At 38.0% G+C, this 21049-nt stretch overlaps 1 protein-coding gene and 1 non-coding gene across 2 annotated transcripts in view; both read left to right on the forward strand.

The window, feature by feature from the left end:
* The window catches only part of LOC131989755 (glucosidase 2 subunit beta-like), a 176554-nt gene that overhangs the window by 83552 nt on the left and 71953 nt on the right, over positions 1-21049 (forward strand). The window lies entirely within an intron of this gene.
* Positions 4211-4329, forward strand: LOC131990225 (5S ribosomal RNA). Its single transcript, XR_009396032.1, has one exon. It is a non-coding gene; the product is annotated as a 5S ribosomal RNA (ribosomal RNA).

The raw sequence follows: 21049 nt of genomic DNA on the forward strand, positions 1-21049 counted from the left end.
GTAGGGAAAGTCCTTATACAGTTACTTGTGTTAAGACATTTATTATTTTAAAAGTCTGGCTCATTTTGTTAATTGAAATTGTTTATATTTCCTAAAGAAAGATGCTAAAAAAAGAAATCCTAGTTATGGGTTGATGGGCTCCACGCAGCAAGCAATATATAAATACCTATTCATCTCTTGGATTTACAAATATTGTCTTATTTTTGCTGATTGTACCGGTCTTAATCAGTAAGTTTGTTTGTTTTAAGAGAACACTAAAGGGATTTTAACCAGAAAACACTGACTGCAATGACTGTTGTTTTGATTAAGGGGCTTGTATTGGCAAAATTAACATAATGTGCCAAAATTACAGAAAAAGTGGCCCCCATTTAAAAAACCTTTAGTACAAATGGTGCCAAGGAACACCTTCAGTATAACAGAATGTAAATACACCCAAACCATGACTTTGATCTCCATTTTTTCCATAAGGAGTAAATGTAGTTGCCATTTAGACTTTTGACAGCCTACTTAATAATCATGTTACCTTTTGCCATGCTCCATTTGCATTATCATGTTCTCAGCCATCCCCGTCCGCACCCACCAATGAAAAGTAGTTAATAAATCTATTTAATTTTATCAGCTTGAAGGGATTTACTCTTTTTGTCATTGTTTTGTAAGACATTTGAGTTACATTAACCTGTGGATACTTGTCTCGCTTGGTGTGCAAAAAAACCCAAGGTGTTATACGCTGATAAGAGTTTCTACCGTGCTGTAAAGGGCTACAGGGAAAGCTAATGATTGTTTGACGGCCATGTAGGAATCCGTATCTTTGAAGCGGTTTTCACCACTAGTAGATAAGCAACTGTGTTACTATGGTGTTTGCCTAAAGTAAAAGAGTAACGATTTTCTCTGACCAAACGAGATATTCAGCGAACTGTAGCAAAATGTACCGTGTGGTTAAAAAGATTAAAAAGACAACTATGTGCTGTGAATGAACTTTAATATATCATGTGAAACTGTGCAGTGTGGAATATAGGTTAGACAGTCTTGCCTTTTTTCATGGGTAACTAAAAGGTGCACAGTCTTGCATGTCACATTCAATTTTCGCTCTTCATCTTCTTTGGGTTGTAGAAATGGGTATGAGTTGCAGCCATTTCCCGACTCTCTGCTGAGAGCCCAATTAGCGCTGTTGTATTGATTTCTCTGCGCTGTATTGCATGTACTTTTCCAGGTGAGTCCCTACAGCGAGCGCGAGTGTATGGAAGACAACAATTATCCCTTCTAACAGAATCTCTGAGGCCACACAAAAGAGAGCAGAGCTCAGAAAATTGATCTCCTCAGGCTTGTGACTCCTCGTGTGCATGAGCAGACAAAGGCACCAACAACTTTGTGATGTCTTAAAGCTACAATATGCAACTTTTTTGATGTCAAAACCCTGTAATTACTTTCTCAAACTAGTTAGAAGTCTCAATGTAACATTGAGTGATGAAAACTAGCCTGTGCAGTGTTTCCTACATGATTTTTTTCAGCAGCCGGGGTTAAGGGTTATTTGTCCCCTAGAAGGTGCGTGCATGTAAATAGCAATTTAGAAAGTATGAAAAGCGCCACTGGACTGCAAAATAAGCTTTAGAACCAGTGTTTCCTACATAGACTATAGCCCCTTTCATATTGCCGTTTCATGCTCGGACATTTACGGCTCTGTAACGTCTTGCCTCCACTATGAAAGCGGATGCAGGGATCAAATGATCCCTCATCAAATGATGAGGTAGTCACAGAGGCGGAAAATTGCTTGGTGGTTCTGTTGGAAGCGGGACCACTATGAAAGGGGCGTCGGGGCGAATCGGGATATTTGACGCCGTGCATGACGTCTTACACACACCTCCTACTTGGTCCGGCAGACATCAAATCACTGTTCAGCTGCACAACAACTACCTGCCATCACTAACTGTGCACAGCATCTGCCGCTTATTGTAAACAAACTGGCTTCGCTAACTGTGCACAGAGTTAACACACTAAGGTAACACATCCTGCTGCAGCACATACATACTGTACTGCTACAGAGCTAACTGTGTAACCTATTAGCACTGCTACTGCTCTGTCGCACGCCACTATCGTCTCCTCCCACTATCGTCTCCTCCCACTATCGTCTCCTCCCACTATCGTCTCCTCCCCCTATCGTCTCCTCCCACTATCGTGTCCTCCCGATATCGTCTCCTCCCGCTATCGTCTCCTCCCACTATCTCCTCCCACTGTCGTCTCCTCCCACTATCGTCTCCTCCCACTATCGTCTCCTCCCCCTATTGTCTCCTCCCACTATTGCCTCCTCCCACTGTCGTCTCCTCCCACTATCGTCTCCTCCCACTATTGTCTCCTCCCACTATTGCCTCCTCCCACTATCGTCTCCTCCCACTATCGTCTCCTCCCCCTATCGTCTCCTCCCACTATCGCCTCCTCCCACTAGGAGCACATTTTATTCATTCTGTGGTGGATTCTGTTAACAGACATGCTCTTATTTTGAAAGCTACATGTGTTTAGCGACAGGAAGTAAGTCATGGTTAGTCATTAATAACAGTGTAGAGCTCTTTGGGATTAAAGCAACTTTTTATTGATACTAAGGAGGTGTACTCACTTTGAAGTCACATTGGTCTTGTAAATGTAGTCCTTATTAAAGTCTGTCCAGGCTGCTCACATTTGAAATACTAAAATCTCGACCATCAAGGAGCTTCAGCTTTTTCCTTTTCTTCAGTTTTACTTGTTTATGCATTTCTTTTTAGATATAAAATAGAATAGCCTTTATGTGCTTCCATTCATGTATTCACAAGTGAATTTTCTGATTGGGAAAATGCAGTAAAATAAAGTTTACCGGAACATTGCTTTTGAAGGCAGGTCTTACACATTCTTACAGTAATGGGTAGTAAATATCTGCCCCGGGAAAACAAGTGGAGGCTAGCTTGGCCGCAGTGTGCTTTAATCTCTTCCAGTAAGGTTAGCTAGCCATTCACTCTATAAGGCAGTCTAACCTCCTCAAACACTCAAGTAATGGTGAAAGAGTCCTCGCGCTGTTGTGGTTGTCATGACATCTCAAGTGTTTGACGTCCTGGCAATGTTCCATTCACTCGTCCCTACGAAGCCTCCGGATGTGGTCACTGCTACAGAGTTAAAAAAATAAATAGAACAATCCCCCATTCTGAAGTAGGGGCGGGCATGATTTAGCTGTTTTATGCTATGAATAAAACATAAAAACAGCTGAATAATACCATTACCACAGCATCACATCAATCTGGTCTTTGTGACCGTGTGCATATTATATAAAATTGCTTGAAAATGGGCAATGGGTGCTTTATTTTTAGGTTCATAGCTTTTTCAGTAACCACAGCCATTAGCAAGGTTGCAGCTTTCAAGCATAGGAAGTCATAGCAACAACAATAATGTAAAAAATAAAGCAGTAAGGAATGAGAAAACTATAAAGCTAGTTAAAACAGATGAAAATTGTTTTTTTAGTTTTCTTCAACATGTGTTTCGGCTTTATGGATGTTTGTTAAGATAGCCTCACCTGTTTTAGGTATACACCACACATGAACTGGACTATTTGAAGCAAAGAAAATTGAGCTAGAGTTGTATTGCTATCCAAATGTTATAGTTTTAAGTTTATAGCTTTAAATTGAGATATTAACAGTGTTGTGCCACATAGCCTAATGCTAAGTACAGCTCTAGACCATTCGACTGTATAACAGAAGTGAAAGTAGCCACCATGATGGCACTCATTGGTTTGTGGATTATCGTTTTGTAGTCTTGAGTTGGGCATTTTGGCCACCACAACTTGGTTTTTAGGGCCACAAGTGACCATATTTGGGTGAGAGGGTGGCACTTAGTTATGAAATAGTGCTGGCTCACTAGCTGGATTCGCAAAAATGAAAAGCCAAGCCTTGAGTGTCTTTTAGTACAATGAAAGAGTGTCTTTTAGTACAATGAAATGGTGAACAAGACATTTTTGAAGTTCTAAAATGGAAACACAGACAGCAGCCAAACTGGACAACGCCTTGGTAGTGACTTGTCAATTACAGCGTAGCCCTTCCCTAAAGCATACCTTGTTTATCATCAATTTTACTCCAAGTGGGACCATAAGTTACAAAATTAACATCACGGCAACTTCAAATTCCTACAGTATTAGACATCATTGACCAAATCTTCAGTTTTTATCAAAAGTTTCATTGCCAAAATAGTTGTAATTGCTGACCGCCATACCACCCTGAACACGCCCAATCTCGTCTGATCTCGGAAGCTAAGCAGGGTCGGGCCTGGTCAGTACTTGGATGGGAGACCGCCTGGAAATACCAGGTGCTGTAAGCTTTGGGCGGCTGTGGCTCAGTTGGTAGAGCGGGTTGCCCACCGATCAGAGGGTTGGTGGTTCGATCCCCGACCATGGCAGCCTACATGTGGAAGTATCCTTGAGCAAGATACTGAACCCCGAATTGCTCCCGTTGCTGCGTTCATCGGTGTGAGAATGAATTCCCAATGGTGGCAGGTGGGAACGTTTAGGGTAGCCTCTGCCACCAGTGTGAATGTGTGTGTGAACGGGTGAATGAGTCAGTCTGTAGTGTAAAGTGCTTTGAGTGGTAGAAAAGCGCTATATAAGTGCAGGTCCATTTACCATTTACCATTTATACTCATTGCACACAAAAAACCAGGGCAGTAGTTAAGACAAACTTAATTGAGTCAAAATATATTCCATGACCAGGTTCAGTCAAGGCCGAGTCCAGAGCAAATCTAGTCCTATTCAAGATCATAAAATAGTCTTTCCATTATTTCCATATAGTGATTCAGTGGTTAGGATGAACATAAATAAAGACAAGATTGATCTACTTCTCTTCTAACATCAAACTAATTTAATGCAGCATTTTGGTAGAATCCATGTATTGTACAATTGATCCCGAATCAGACAGAAACAACTTAGTCTTGCATAGCCAGACCTCTCTCCACAGCAGTGCATCATATTATCGTTCAGGGATAATACCCGGTGCTATACTATCGTCTTGGGCGGTGCTAAGCCCCGGATGAGGTGATGGTGCCAGAGGAAGATCAATAGGGAAGACAGTGGGAAATATAGATCTGTCGTATCCTAGTAGTCTACATCCTGTGAGTCAATCTAGGACCAACTTGACCAACAATTCTGAATACAAGCCCAAGACAAGTGCAAGACTTCAAAAAAGTGGCTTTGAGACCAGACTCAAGTTCTACAGCCCTGCAAACAACCCTTGACAGGTATATTCAAGTGGTGAACAGAGGACCTCCAGTCATTTAGAGCTTCCAGCCGTAATCTACAATGAGCAGAATGTTTCGTTCTCTTCTCTCTAAGTAGTTTGGAAAATACTGAGTGAGCTGTCCCTCTGTGTATTTTTCTGAGAGATTTAGTTTCATACAATTTTTAAATGCTCAGTAGGAAACCACAGACATACTTTATTTCTATTTACTTATTGATTTTAACCAAGAAATGCTGTCCGGGTATTTCTGAGATCATTCCCGGTCTTTAAAAGCAGCACTTTGAATCGTAAACAGACAGTGATCCTTATTACTTATGAAACTGAGAATCACATTTACTGATTTATAACCCTAGATTTCTTACATATGCAATATTTTCAAGTTCTTGCATTCGTTTGTCCTGTGAATAGCCCGAGTCGCTCTATTTTCCTGTCTTCATCCTGCAACTAGAATTGCTCGAAGATTTTTTCCCGTGAATCTATGTCATATCAACACTGTGATGCTAATCTGCAGGAGTCATACACCCTCCGCCATGCTATTTTTGCCACACATGTTGCCCGAGAGGTCAGCTGCATAGCAGGGTTCTTACTAGGTTGAATTGCTTAGAGGCAGAAGTTAATTTCCAACTCAACAGAGATAAATGACTTTGCTTTGACCTCCCTCTCTCGCTGCCACAACAAAGACTTTGTGCTTTTCTAGGAGACAGGCTCCGTAAATATCTGTTGTTATTACTTGCAGTATGAAAAGATTTGATTCAGTAACAACGATTAGCCCAAATTATCTGTGATTTTGTATAAAACTATATTTTTTGTTTGCAGATATTTGACTTCTTTGTTTTGCACCAACTCATCTCTATACAAACAGATTGGCACTGAAGAACAAAGAGAGCAGATTTTACTATTACAAGTTCATTCACATACACACTAACACTTTACTCTGATCTGACTCCAGCTATTGAGATGTTATGTGAATTTTTTTTATCTTAACTAGAGTAAGATCTTAATTCTAGTGAGCATATACAGATTAACACTCATTGGTTTTGAGTTTTCAAAGAATACTGTAGTGGAAGTGACATAAGTGTTGAAATCATAACTGAATTGACTGTTCAGGAAGCCCCGCCCCCTTAGTTACTGTGGTTAATCCTGTTTAACTTCGTTATGTCCTTACCACAGCGGCCTGAGTTCGAATCCAACATGTGGCGATGTCGTCCCTTCTGTCCCCATTACAACCTATCACAATAAATTCACAAACCCCAAAAATAAAATCTTTTAGAAGATAAAGAATATAGTGTTAGATTAATCAAGTATTATGTAGGTTTGGTAGATACATTTACAACCTATACTACAAAATGTATTATCTTTAGATGGCTAGCTAACTGTTTGTATTGTTCAATACAGGCAATTTAAGATTGAATATTAAAACATTTGGATTTTTTTAGTAGCATAGTAACTCAGAAGGTTGCCAAATGAAAAATTAAGATGCAATCTAGAGCACAAATTATAGACTGAATTCCATTTCCTTCCAGTCTTATTACATATATACTCAGTATATCCATTCCGACAGTCAAGTCTGGCTTTGCTTTGGCATTGAAAGGTTTCAGTTCAAAGATTCCTTGTCCTTAGTATGAAAAAGAGATCACTTACAAAAGTTGAATGCAATTCTGATGCAATATTTTTTAGCTGAATTGCAGGGATTTCTTTTTTTAATCTTTGTGATGTAGAAGCACTTTTTAGTCCTCACAAACTACAACATTAACAAAGATTCCCATAGCCTGACTAACCTGAAAGTGGGCCCCAATTGAACCCCCTGGTCCCCCCTTACCCCCCATTCTCATACATTGTATATGCACCCTGGCAGACATTCAGACAAAGCACACAGCAGAGACATAGCGACTTCATTATATTTAGCCGAAAACCAACCAATTCTCACACAGATGAATAGCACATTACCCCAGGTGTAGATGTCAATTCCTACACTTTTGTTAATGTGAGTAAAGAACATTTTATGCAGCGATGTGCACTATATAAGTACTGTATCATTGAAAATGTTCAAGTTCTTAAAACTACAGTAGCTACAGTAGCAAATTTGGACACAAAGCAACTTTCTAGATTAGGTAATAATGCAGCACCTGTCTTAATGCCCTAAAGATTTCAGCTGATATTTTGCTTTAGCTTTGCATATTCCCAAACAAATATACAATATGCAATGAATCAAATTACCCCAAGCCAAATGACATGCAGTAAACCTGAGGCTTTTTGGGCCCCTCGGGGTCCGGGTGCAAACATAAACACAAGCTTCTATTTCTGTTGGAAATAACATCTAAACCAGTTAATGTAAGATGGTAATCCAGCAAGAATTTCCCGTCTCCACACCCTCAGTGGTATTACCTCTTTTAAACATAACCCTCATGGAGTATATTTTCAAAGCCTGTTATCTGATATACTGCTTGCAGTAGAGTCCAGGCTGTTTCTGGCTATATTTAACACAGAGGGTGTACATGCTGTAAGTGACCATTATGCTCTCAATTATCAATTATCCTGTATTATCCCCCACTGCCCACCATGCTACTTTAGCACTTATTAGGGGCATACTTGAGGCTCGCCCACACGGTTCACCTTCAGCCCACTTTCGGCAGGTAATGAGCTTGACGGAGGAGACAGCAACAGACACATTTCCTGCAACAGATCATTGAGGGGTGACCCTGGTGGTTTGTATTGATTTGAGACCCTTTAAATGGCAACAATGGTCAAAAGAACGACATTGTGTAATCACTAATTGACCTTATTTCCTTTGTGCTCTCTAAGATCTGACTATACTGTACAAGCCTGATTCCCTCCAAAATTGGGACCATACATTAAACGTAAATAAAACCGTGTCATAACCTTGTACCTTCCTGCTTCAGCAAGATAATGCCCCATTCTGTCCATGTTGCAAAGCTTCAAGCATAAGAGGGCTGGTACCTGGCGTGTCAGTAGTCCAGAGCGGTCTCCCATTTAAAATGTGTTGCATTATGAAGCAAAAATACCACAGAGACCCTAGAGTTTTTAGCAACTCAGGTTGTATTTCAAGCAAGTTTTGTGAAGTATTTTGCTTTTAAAAATTCAACAATTAGTTATTTTCTCTTCTTCTTCTTCTTCTTCTTCTTCTTCTTCTTCTTCTTCTTCTTCTTCTTCTTCTTCTTCTTCTTCTTCTTCTTCTTCTTCTTCTTCTTCTTCTTCTTCTTCTTCTTCTTCTTCTTCTTCTTCTTCTTCTTCTTCTTCTTCTTCTTCTTCTTCTTCTTCTTCTTCTTCTTCTTCTTCTTCTTCTTCTTCTTCTTCTTCTTCTTCTTCTTCTTCTTCTTCTGTTTTCAACAATTTGTGTCCTCACTTCTTGAACCAGCAACATCTCCAACCTAAACGACTTAAGTAGGTTTAGGGCAAAAAACTTCCCAGCAACGCATTATAAAAGACAGTTTAAATGGTAAATAAATGTGCATACATGCCGGAAGTTAAATAGTTACATAAAAAACGTAAGTTACATAAAAAAAAGTGATTAACAATCCACAAGCCTCGTAAGTTACGTAATAAACGTAAGTTACATAAAAAGTATTTTTCTTTTGTTTTCACATGGGACACAAACCCCTGTTAAGTGTGATATCCACCATTTAAACTGTAATAGAGTGGTAAACATGCCCCCGTCTCAACTTTTTAAAATCTTACAAGCATAATATTTACAAAAACAATGGATTTTAGTAGTTTGAACAGTAAACATATTATTTTTGTACAGTTTTCAATTGTATATACATGGCAAAAAGATTCAACTCTGTTTTATTTATATTTTAGAAAGTGTCCCAACTTGTTGGAAGAAGTGTTGTATGTGTGTATGTTTTCTTTTTCTTTTCTTTTACTGAGCACAGATAGAAAAGCTTTACAATCTAAAAAAATAAATTAAGGCACCTACGTACCGTGCAATAGCAGCAATCTTTTAAGTTCATTGCATGTCACATTGTGAGATAGAGCTATTAAAATCTCCGTCCCAATCCGTGTCAAACTGCGATTTTCTACCACAGTGATATTCAGCTTGACCATCCAGGCCTTTCAAGTTCTGCTACAATCTCTCCTGGCAGCAGTCGACTGTAAAGCAGTTCAAGAAACTGCAATTCTGCTAAAGTCCCATGTTGCTTTGAAAAACTGGGCTATTGGCAGATATGCTTATCATTAGATGTGCCTGTCAGATTTTATTGGAACAAAAACTCATGGTTACTGAAGAATTAAAGAATTCAAGCATAGCACATCATGGAGACAGGTGGTTGCCAGCCTTGTAATGATACATAAAAAACATAAGTTGTCTCCCACATTGGATTGGTGTTAATTGCAGGGTACATTTGGAGCTGATGCTTTGCTAAAGGCTTGGCTATGGATGCATTGAGGAGATGCTGACCATAGTGAGACAATGCACTCTCCTTTCCGTCTTTGCTCAGCCTGTGTTTGCTCAGATTATGTTCTCAGTTGTTTAAGTTGGATTCTATATTTTGCAAGAGCTGCAGTCTCTCTCGGTCTCAAGAGATGTGGCGGTCGTTCGTACACAGAAAGACTTTCACAAGGAAGCGTGAGAGCAGCAGAAATACTCAGCCATGGGATTTACCTGTCAACTGCACTTAAGCACGTGGGATGACATACGCTAGACGCTGTGATGGTAAAATAAAGGCTGACATGCCTTTCCTGTGATCTTTGGTCACTGGCGGTTTCATGTATGTCAGCGCCTCAGAGCGAAAGTAGAAAATAAACTTGCATTAATAGATGGTTGGATGGATGTCTGTGTTTTAAAGGCCATAGTGTCTCTGAAATCATTTATATCTGCTTATCAGACGAATATTTGATATGTAAGCCAGAGTTTTATGAAATGCTCATTTCCCTTCTTGCTTCTTTCCTCGGCTTCATAGTTTGATGGATTACTTTACAGTATTGTAGGAGAGAAAATACATTATCATGTCTCATCAAATTGCAGAGCTATAGTTGACCTTTTCATCAAGCTGTCAATAGTCATTTTCCATCAACAAATATTGATGCAAATATTTAAGATTTACACGAGAAAAGCTTGATAGAAACATCAAAATTTGAAAAAAAGATTTTACGCTTGCTTGAGGTGGTTTTTGTCTTTTTTTTAAATAATAGTTGCACTCAATCGGAAATGGAAACGCTTTTTGAAAATAAATTCTGACATAGCAAACATTTAACTCGCATGACTGATCAGCTGTTTCCGCTCTGACATGAAAGAACAAGTTGCACACATGAATCCAATTCCTGAAGACATATTTTCTCTCATGAGTGGCCAAAGTTGTTTGATTAGAAACCTATTTTTAAAAAAATATTTTTTTCTCTCTTGCTCAATCTCTTCTTCTTCTTCTTCTTCTTCTTCTTCGTCTTCTTCTTCTTCTTCTTCTTCTTCTTCTTCTTCTTCTGTGTTCCTAATTCTCATTTTCTTTAATGCAACATTTCAAAACTTTCCTTCAGAATTTGATTAGACTTTAATGGAAGCATGGCTAATAAATGTTGTAGTGTCTCTTTAAAGGACACTTTTCCCCTACTGCACGATTCATCAAGATGTTTGCTAAAACCACCAAAAGTAACAGAATACTTTACCTTTAATTGAAACGTTGACTGTTGTGGAAGCTCCTCTAATTCCTCTCCATAGTTTAAAGCAAAGTGAAAAATTAACAAACTCATCTAACCTAAAAAGTAACAAAATGTAGTTCCATATTAACGTTTGAAATCTGCAGCTTCTAGCTCAGTTTCAGACTGCTGTGTCTAAAAGTACAGAGCAGAGTTTGGGGATTTAACTAAGCACAAGAACTCGGCTCAATTCCCAAAGCATCCGCCAACCACCCAACTGCACAGCACTTTTGGAAAATAGACACACAGGTAACTGATTTCTCCACTGACAATGCAACAGAAGAAAAGCTGGCTCTATCATTCCAACCATCTGGAAGTCTGGCTCAGACTTGAGGCTGATGTGTAACTTTTAATTGGTGAGACAGTGGTGGGAGGCAGAAGAGTAGGAAGCAATGATCCCAGTGGATAGACAGGCAGTGCCTGCTGCCAGATGGACAACCTGAGTTTGCTGGAGTGCACACCAATTCATTCTCGGGCCAATGTGGTGTGTGTTCTATTTTACAGAGAGCTTGTTGGGGAGTCATAGTTTGGCCCAGGATTTCTCAGATGCTACAAAATGCTGCTATCACCACAGGAGAGAATTAGACTAGGAAATGCTTAGATTTTCTTTCAGTGGGTTTGACGGCAGACATTTTCCTTTTCAAGAGATAACACAAGACGGCATAAAGTGGATCCCAGTTTTGACAGTTAACTCTCAGTTGAATGTAATTGTCAGCGTTGACCATCATGAAACACTAAACCCTCTTCTACCCCTTATATCAATATTAAAGCTTGTTGACCCAGCTTCGATTGCTACAGTACATTTATGTTTATATTGTTGTTTTTGTGATTCAGAGACTTCATTTAGTTATTTGCCAACATCAAAACAGTTATTGCAGGTTTGAAATAGTCTCAAAACAAAAAATGGCAGGTGGCACCATTTAGGGTAGCCTCGGCCACAAGTATGAATGTGTGTGTGAATGAATGAAAGAGCGCTGTCTGTAGTGTTAAAGCGATTTGAGTAGGGATGGGTACCTTTCACATTTGAACCGATACGGTACCGATACCCGGTACCTGGGAATCGGTACTCAACGGTACCAATTTTCGGTACTTTTGCGTTTGTTTATGTGGTAATAATAATAATCAAAGTGTTTTTATTGATTTTCATATTCAAACATCAAATTCAATACAAAATAGTAGGATTCAAAACTACAGATAAAACAGTAACAAGACAGATCCTACTAATACCAGACATCAGACATACCCACCACCCGCGTGGTCCAGGCACTCTCGGGTTAAAATAAATAGATAAATGAAAAATAACAAAAATGACATCAACAACAATAATAATATTCATTAATTCCAAAATAATAATAATAATAATAATAATAATAATAATAATAATAATAATAAATAGTAAAATAATAATAGTTAAAATAAAGAAATAAAAAAACTAAAAATAAAAATAATAAAAATAAAAAATACAGGAGGGGGGGGGGGGGTCAAAAGCTGCCAATTATGTTGGAGCCGATGAAAACTCACGTTCAAAATAAAAAATAAAAGGCTGCCAGACCTTAGAGTATCTCTTAGTGTTGCCCTGTAAAGTAAATCTAAGATGTTCTAATTTAAGGTGTGCCATCACCTCCTCTACCCATCGTTTGTGAGTTGGCGGTGCTGCCTTTATCCAGTTAAGTAAGATCAATCTCCTGGCCAACAATGAAGAGAATGCTATTGCTTTTCTTTGAGCAATCGTTAATTGCGTTTCCTCCGGTGCCACACCAAAAATGGCTGCCAGAGGACCAGGCTCTATATTTTTGTTATAGATGGATGAGAAGGTTTTGAAAATGTTGGTCCAAAACTCTTTTAGCCTGGGACAAGACCAGAACATGTGACATATGTTGGCTGGTACCTGTTTACATCTAGGGCAAGTCGGGTCTGCTCCCTGGTAAATTCTTGCCAGTTTCTCCCTTGTGAAATGAGTTTATGTGGTAATAAATGTTAATTTGTTTAATAATAAAATCAAATTTTTTCAATTCAACATATTTATTTCTCAAAATATAAACTTTAAAAAATATATCAAAACAATATAAAATCCAGGATGAGTAGTGCTTTATTGTTGAGTGAACGTGCATTTTGTTCTGTTCGTCTCTGCGCCGGGGTGGAAGAGGACAGCAGCTAGTGGCCGCGGTGAGCAGACAGGACCAGACGAAGAGGAAAATAAAAAAAATAGTGCGATCGTCAGCACGCTTGTTAATCAAAGACGTCAAATGAAAACAAGTTGAAATCAATGATCAGTTTAAAGCCGTTTAGGTACCGAAACATGGTACCGTTTGGTTTTACATGAATCGGTACTCGAATTCGGTACCCATAAAAGTACCGAATTCGGTACCCATCCCTAGATTTGAGTGGTCACTAAGACTATGAAAGTAATATGCAACTGCAGTACACACTAAGGCCACGGACAGGGGAGTGGTTTCAATGCTTAAATCTCACTTGCAGAAAGAAAGCAAATAATAAGATTAAACAAGCTGTTCCTTTTTAAATGTTTTCAGGTGGGCTCGGATGTGCTGTCAGGCAGTGTCAGAGGTGTGTGATTTGTTTTATGTTTGTTAGTCATGCATTGTTTGCTCATCCTGCTGCTCTCCATAGGGAATAAATAAACTTGTATAATGCCATTTGGGCCTGTTTCCAGTTTCACCAGTGTGATTTGTTGCGAGAGCTTGCAGTGAATATTTCTCTATACTGCCAGCTTTTGACTGTGTAAGATGATCTGACAAAAATAAAGGGAAGCCAATTTCTATCTCAGCCAGCTACAAAGATTGATATATTATTGTTTTGTGTCAAAGGTTCCCAAATGTTGCACTGCAATTTGTTTATAAGAGACTGAGAGAGGTATACTGTAGGTTTGTTGATGCACAGCACTGGGTAGTAGATTTCTCCTCATTGTGAAACTGAATATAAACAAGTGGCTGTGCAGCAGTGGCTGTCTTTGCTTTTATTCACTTCGAATGCAAAATCTGTGCCGTGTGTGAGCTCCTACAAAAGCTCAAATGTTGAACTGACAAATCCTGCGCCGGGCCACTGTGTTCTGCAGGGTTGTATTGTATCTACTTTCCCAGCAGTCTCGTCCCCCTAGTATTTCAAGAACAGTAGCACCGGGCAGAATTAGATCTTCAGAGATGGCGTGTGGTTTCTGTGCGGGCCATCTGATACGAGGCTATAAAGGACCCCTTCAGGGCCAGCTCAGGAATACTCGCTTTTTGCTTCAATACAGTTTACTGTCTGTTTAGCTTGTCTCACCTTTCTCTTTGCGGTAGTGAAGCCATACTTCATTGAGGAAAACTGAGATTTGTGAATGTTAGTGCTGACCTTTTGTGTGTGTTTTGCAGCCAAGTCATAAACATTTATTTATTTATTCATTTATTTCCAACTGTTCTCTCTCTCTCTCTCTCTCTGCTCTCTCTCACACACCAGGTGCTAAATATTGCTCAAGGACACAACTCATTCTGTAAATGTGCGGTCATGTCTGAATAAAGCCATAAGGAATGTTAATGTAAAAGTCACACATGGCTTTTGTCTGAAAACAAAACAGTGTTATTCACTAGAGATACAGTTTAAATATATGGTATAGCCACGTGACTGTAGGTATACAGTATTTCATTACACTGTAATGTTTGTATTTCATTAACACTTTCCAGGATGCCATGTCTACACTGCAAAAAAAGAAAAGTTGGGTGAACTCAAAATTTCAAGGCAACAAATTTCGATAAAATTTCAAGTTGGACAATTAAACTAAATATTTTAAGTTTTGTTTTTGAGTTTGCTCAACTAATTCAGATTTTTGTCAACTCAACATGATTGTAACGCCGCTATGAAATGTCAGCAAATGTTGCGACCACAATTTTGAGTTAGCACTGATAAGCTAATGGCTACTAGCTGTAACAAGCAGCGCCGCTAGCATCAGTTAGCCGCTAGCTTCAGCTGGCCGCTAGCTTCAGTTAGCCGTTAGCTTCAGTTAGCTGCTAGCTTCAGTTAGCCGCTAGCTTTCGCTAATGACCGATTTCATCGCTTTCCCACATTTCACAACAAAGACATAAGAGTTAGCAGAACTATTGTCCCTTGTTGTGAACCCCAACTAAAAGATATAAGTAACAACAACTCACAAACTTGTTTTTGAGCAGACAACTGGCGTTGTTGTACTAACTTACATTATTGCCCTTAATGTCAATAATTTATATTTCCAAGTTTTATCAACTTAAATCACTGTTTTAGGCCAAAAAATACAAGTTGGCTTTTTTGCAGTGTATAATGCAGCATAAACATACATGTAATACATTACAATCTGTCTACATCACTGCATACTTCTAGATATACAGACTCACATAAATACGTATGTCTTATAACAATACTTGTAACACTTTATAAAGCATTTTACAATGACTTAAAAGGTCAAGTGTTATGTTTATTTCATGCTTTAAGTGAGGCAAGCTGGTTTCAAGTCACTACAAGTTGTTGTTTTCTTTAAATAAAATGAAAAACTGAATGAGACACATTTACATTTCACTCATGTAATACCCCAAAGAATTACATAAATTAATAAATGAATGAATTTATTGTTCTTGCATTGATTTAATACTTTTCACTTCACAATGACCACCGCTAGTAACTTAAAAACACAAATTTTATTTTTTGTATAACAGTGATTATAATGCATTATAAAACGATTGTAATGTATTACAACTATAAGAATTAAATTACACATTTATTCTTGCAAAAAAAATGAACAAGTGACCAGCAATTATAAAGTATTATGATGATACCAGACCTTATAAATTATAAAAATGTATTGTGTATGCAATGTATAAAATGTACTTTGTATTGTGTCATGATTATTGTTATATAAAGCATTATTAATATTTATGCATTATGAGTATGTTTGCAATAGGTTAGCGATATAGGCGTCAGAGGAAGTTTTACCTTTATTTTGGACTTATTGTCACATTTGTGCAAACTGGTGTCTAACTGCTCTTCAGTCATGATTGTTGTCTCACTAAAGCTCCAGAATGGAAAGAAAATCCAAGGGCTGTGTAGGTGGGATGATATGTGACAGATGAATGATAAGCAGTGCGTTGTGGTTTAGGCAGAACCTGGTTCAAGAGATTGGGAAAGGAGGGTCCAAGTTGAAATCTGAAGTGTGTAAACTGATGCCTTCTTTGGGATTCAGCCGCCTCCTTAGGCCCCTCCCTCCTTTTTTCCATTCGCCAGCCTCTTCAGGCATGTGTATGTTTTTCTCCATTTCACACCTCTCTCACACTGCATTTTCATTTATCACTACTATTGCCTTTGTGGTACCCCCCCACCTATCCGCCCAACCTCAAACCCCTTGACGTGGGAATTCAATTTGTACTGTATGTTTCATTTCTACTCAGATTTAGATTTATTTCATGTTGGCTGCTTTTAATTAACTCTCTGGATATGTGACGTGAGAAGGAGAGAGGGAGAGAGTGAGAGAGACAGAGAGATAGATAAAAACTCCTCACATCCACCAATGAGTTACACCGGCAATCATTTACCACTTAGACAGTAGTGCAGAAGCCCCCCGTTCGTTGCCCTGGCAACCGGTGCCTTGGTGATTGATTCCTTGCCAGTGTGGCATCGCTGCGGGGAATAGAGCGCGTGAGCTTAGCGTGCTTGCTACATCTTTCTAATTAAAATGGGATTACAGAGTCATCGCCGTTGTATGTTCAAACAAATGCAAGGCTGTGAAGGAAATCAATTTTTGTAAATGTCAGGGCTGTTAAATACAACTATGGATAAACAAATGTAAGCGAGCTCAATGTACTGATATGCACACTATACATGTGCCTCCGTGCCATTTGCATGTCGGGGTTGTAGCTGCTGACAGCGGCGCGTCCCTCCATCCAGGAGTCGAGCTTGATTGACAGTGCATGAATCATGTTATGCAGCACAAATCACCAGACACAACAATTAGTCTGTTTGTTGCTGTCTGCTAATCAGAAAATATTCTTCAAATTGGAGCTTAATGTACATCTTAAATGAACAACGGTTTCTTAATGTAATTGGATTAGGCAAGTCAATCATATCTTTGCAGTTTAGGCTGTTGTCTTAGTGTGTATTGAGGGGCTCAATATTCTCCCATGCACAGGGCTCAGACTTGATTACTTCACATTTTACAGTAGCTGCTTACACTTGCACCATGGGGATACTGTAGCACACCGACGTTATATTTCAAAACATGATGTTACATACATATGAATTAGAAATTATTGCAGGATGCACTAGATAGTGCAGAGGGGATGGGGGAATAAGAGGTAATGTAACACAGTGTAGTAGTATTTTACAAATGGTAATGCAGACCCAATGGGTCTATTTTAAGCTCTTCCACTCCACTCAGCCCGACTTCAGACTTTGGTTCCAAAGGGGTGAAAAATGTCTGGTAAATTTCTTGAAACGTTCCATGGACAATGAAGCTCGGGATTTTTAGAAATTTATGGGAATTATCTGAAAATTTGGGGTAATTTAAACAAACTGTACCATATCCAAACATAAATATATACTTTTTTTTTTCATAGGCAGACAACAATGCAAAATAATACAATTAAAAAACATGACATTTCAATTTTGATTTATTTGTAAACTTGAATTATTTTATTGAACAATCAATTCTTCCATTGAACAACAATAACACCCGAAACCACCCATTCAAAAATGAAGTAACATGACATGAAATCTAAAATTGCACGAAATGGTTGTTTTGGTCAAGATTAAGCTAAAATATATTTTCCAAAACTATATTTAAGTTCCCTGTTAAAAGCCAACCTTCAATTTAGTAAATTCACGGTTTATTCCCATAAATTCACGTTATTTCCCATAAATTCCTGTTATTCCCATAAATCCCTGTTGATTCCCATGAATTTACGTTTATTCCAATAAATCCCTATTAATTTCCATAAATTTAGTCACAACCCCCAATTTAACATGCATGTTGTCTGCGACCCCCGCTCACTGAACACAGTCTCACACGCACAGTTCAGATCACCCAAAAAAGAAACAAAATCACTAAAAAAAGACACAAAATCACCAAAAAAAGACACAAATTGACCAAAAAAGACACAAAATGACAAAAAAAGACACAAAATGACAAAAAAAGACACAAAATTGCCAAAAAAAGAAACAAAATTACCAAAAAGACACACAATCACTAAAAAAAGACACACAATCACTAAAAAAAGACACAAAGTCATCAAAAGAGACACAAAATGACCAAAAAAAGACACAAATTACCAAAAAAGACACAAAATGACAAAAAAAGACACAAAAGGACCAACAAATTGCTTAAAAATGACTAAAAATGACCAAAAAAGGCACAAATTGACCACAAAATGATAAAATAAAGACACAAATTACAAAATAAAGACACAAATTACCAAATAAAGACACAAAATTACCAAAAAAGACACAAAATGATAAAAAAAAGACACAAAATGACAAAAAAGACACAAATTGACCACAAAATGACAAAAAAAAGACACAAAATGACCAAAAAGACGAAAACACATTAACACAGTTGAGACAGAGCTGACTTCCAAAATGATTTGGCGACCCCCAGAAATCATCTCGCGACCCCAACTGGGGTCCCGACCCCAAGGTTGAGAATAGCTGCTCTATCACATAGTGATAGAAGATTGCCTCACGTTAGGAGCTACAAAACATCATATAAAACATACACCTATAAAAGATTCACATAAAATTACATTACAACACAAACAACAACAGTTCCATGAATAAATAATAACGTGCAAAACTGCTTCGAGAGGTAGTGAGTCTATTTTGCCTTATTTAAATTGTATTAATTTGAGATGCAGCTCAACACTGTGTCGAGTTTTTCTATTCATAAATCTGTAATAAGCATTGTGTTTTGGTTGGAGTGTAAAGCTATAAGGGCTGAGAACACGATGTGTGAAGTACATGTTGGCCATTGCCAAGCTCAGTTATGTCTCATAAGTTGTTTCAGCAGTTCTTTGGTTGCAACAATTTGTGGTTCTAAATTAAACCAGTATACCAAAACCTTGAGGAACACCTTAGAACATCCATGTTGTGATTTGGTTTCAAATCGTTTTAGACATTTCTGCACAAATCTTGTGGCAGGAAAAAAATGATCTGGAAACTGCCGACAAACTCCATTACTGCAGTATGTCAAGTGTCAAAGTCTGTTGACGTTTTCTTTTGATGAAGCAGTCTTTAAACACTGCAATAGCCCACACAATGTTCTGTTTACTGTTTACTTCATGTCTGTCTGCTTCAGTTTTGTCTATGCAGCTGTCTTCCAGCTGTGTGTTTTTAATCTCTTTTGATTCTTCTGCACTGTTTTCTTGTTCGGGGAAAGTTGAGCCATTTTTGAATTGGAAGTTTTGTGCTGTCCAAATAAATTAAAATGAATAGTAGAAAAAAATCTTCGATAACGGAGTAATGGAAAGCAAATGTATTTTGGTACAGCTGGCGGAAATCTTTTGCATATTTCCTTCTGCGGATTAATACGTTTGGCACTTCATCCACATCAGCTGTCCGTTGTATACATAAAAAGTCCATTTTACATAAAAGTATTCTATTAAACATCTTCAGAAATAATGACTATGAAGAAAATGAATGAAGATTGACTTTGTCCCAATCAAGGTTATAATAGTTTTTGATTTTTCATTAGTTTTGATTTTGTTGTGAATTTTTGTTTTCAAGTTCAGTTAGTTTTAATTAGTTTTTAGAGTGAGTTTGCTAGTTTTAATTAGTTTTTATTTTTTGGAAAATTATTATTTTTAGTTTAGTTTTTATTAGTTTTAGTGTTAGTTATGTAATTGTAATTGGGTATTTGTTGGGTGCGAGATTAAAAAAAGTCACAATAAATGTTTCCTTTGTCTGATCCATCTCAGCCCCAAAAAGTTTATTAAGTCATAAAACCAGATAGATGAAATAGATTTCATGTCAACCAAAAAGGTTTACAAATGAAAAAAGTTGACAAAGACGAAAACGAAGCACATTTTCACTTTAATTTTAGTTAGTTTTGTAACCACACAATACAGTTTCTGTTAGTTACCTTTTTTTTTTTAAAACTCTCATTTTTATTTTTATTTCAGTTAAAAAAAAATGTTTTTTTCAATTCTAGTTTCTTCTTTCTAGTTATTTCGTTAGTTTTCGTTAACTATAATAACCTTGGTCCCAATACATAGTTAGTCAGATGCAGTGTGGCAAAATACCAGGATGTCCTTCTACATCCATTCACAGTCCTCCACATAGCACATTATGATTGAGAGGGTCAAAGTTCAAGGTGCCATCCCAATTGACATCCCAAACCACTATGTACTTTGTAAGGGTAGGTGCTGTATACGCTAAAAGTAAAAATAGATAGTATTCGACAAAGCTGTGTAATAATTTGAAATAATAATTAAATGATCTTCCTTTCCTTTATAACCATCAGGATTTACTGCATGCAGTGTATATCTATTGGTCTGCTAATACGCTATTGTTCAAGGCCAATGAAAGTACAACTTTTCAAAGTGCTGTTCTTCAAGATAATTGTCTGCTTGAGTCATATTTTGAAGTCTGTAATTCAAGGTGTCTAGTGGGCTCTTAAGACCAACGACGTAGAATGCCTAAGATAAAAATAGCAGAAAAAAAAGAAGGAATGCAAGTGACCGAATGAGCAAAACTGGAAAGATATGTGACGCTCAGAGCAGAAGAGATATGAGTTCTAGCACTCGGTTTTCAGATTTCAATCACTACAATGCAGTTAGCCAGGTGTAACATAGGGCCTTGCGCCTTTTCCCAAGCGGAGCTCTTTGGCACTGGCTGTGTGGGATGTGTCATTACAGCAAGGGTAATAATAGACCAGGGAATTTATAATGTGACGCTTTTTACGTGCTTATAAAAGAGTGCCTGAGAGCCAGCCAATGCTGGGAAAAAAAGGGGAAAAATTCACGTTCGGTTGTAAACAATGGGAAGCCTATTATTGGCTGAAACATATATTAAACCTCTCATGAAGGACCTCTGAAATGGAACATGCTTCATTTTCATCCATATAGAAATGTGAACACGGTTCTAGCTTCAGACCAGGGGTGCACAACGAGTCCCACGTACCTCTACTATATCATCTGGTGATGCAGAGGTTT

This window comes from Centropristis striata, chromosome 17 (assembly GCF_030273125.1).
Source record: "Centropristis striata isolate RG_2023a ecotype Rhode Island chromosome 17, C.striata_1.0, whole genome shotgun sequence".
In the NCBI taxonomy this organism is placed as follows: Eukaryota; Metazoa; Chordata; class Actinopteri; order Perciformes; family Serranidae; genus Centropristis; species Centropristis striata.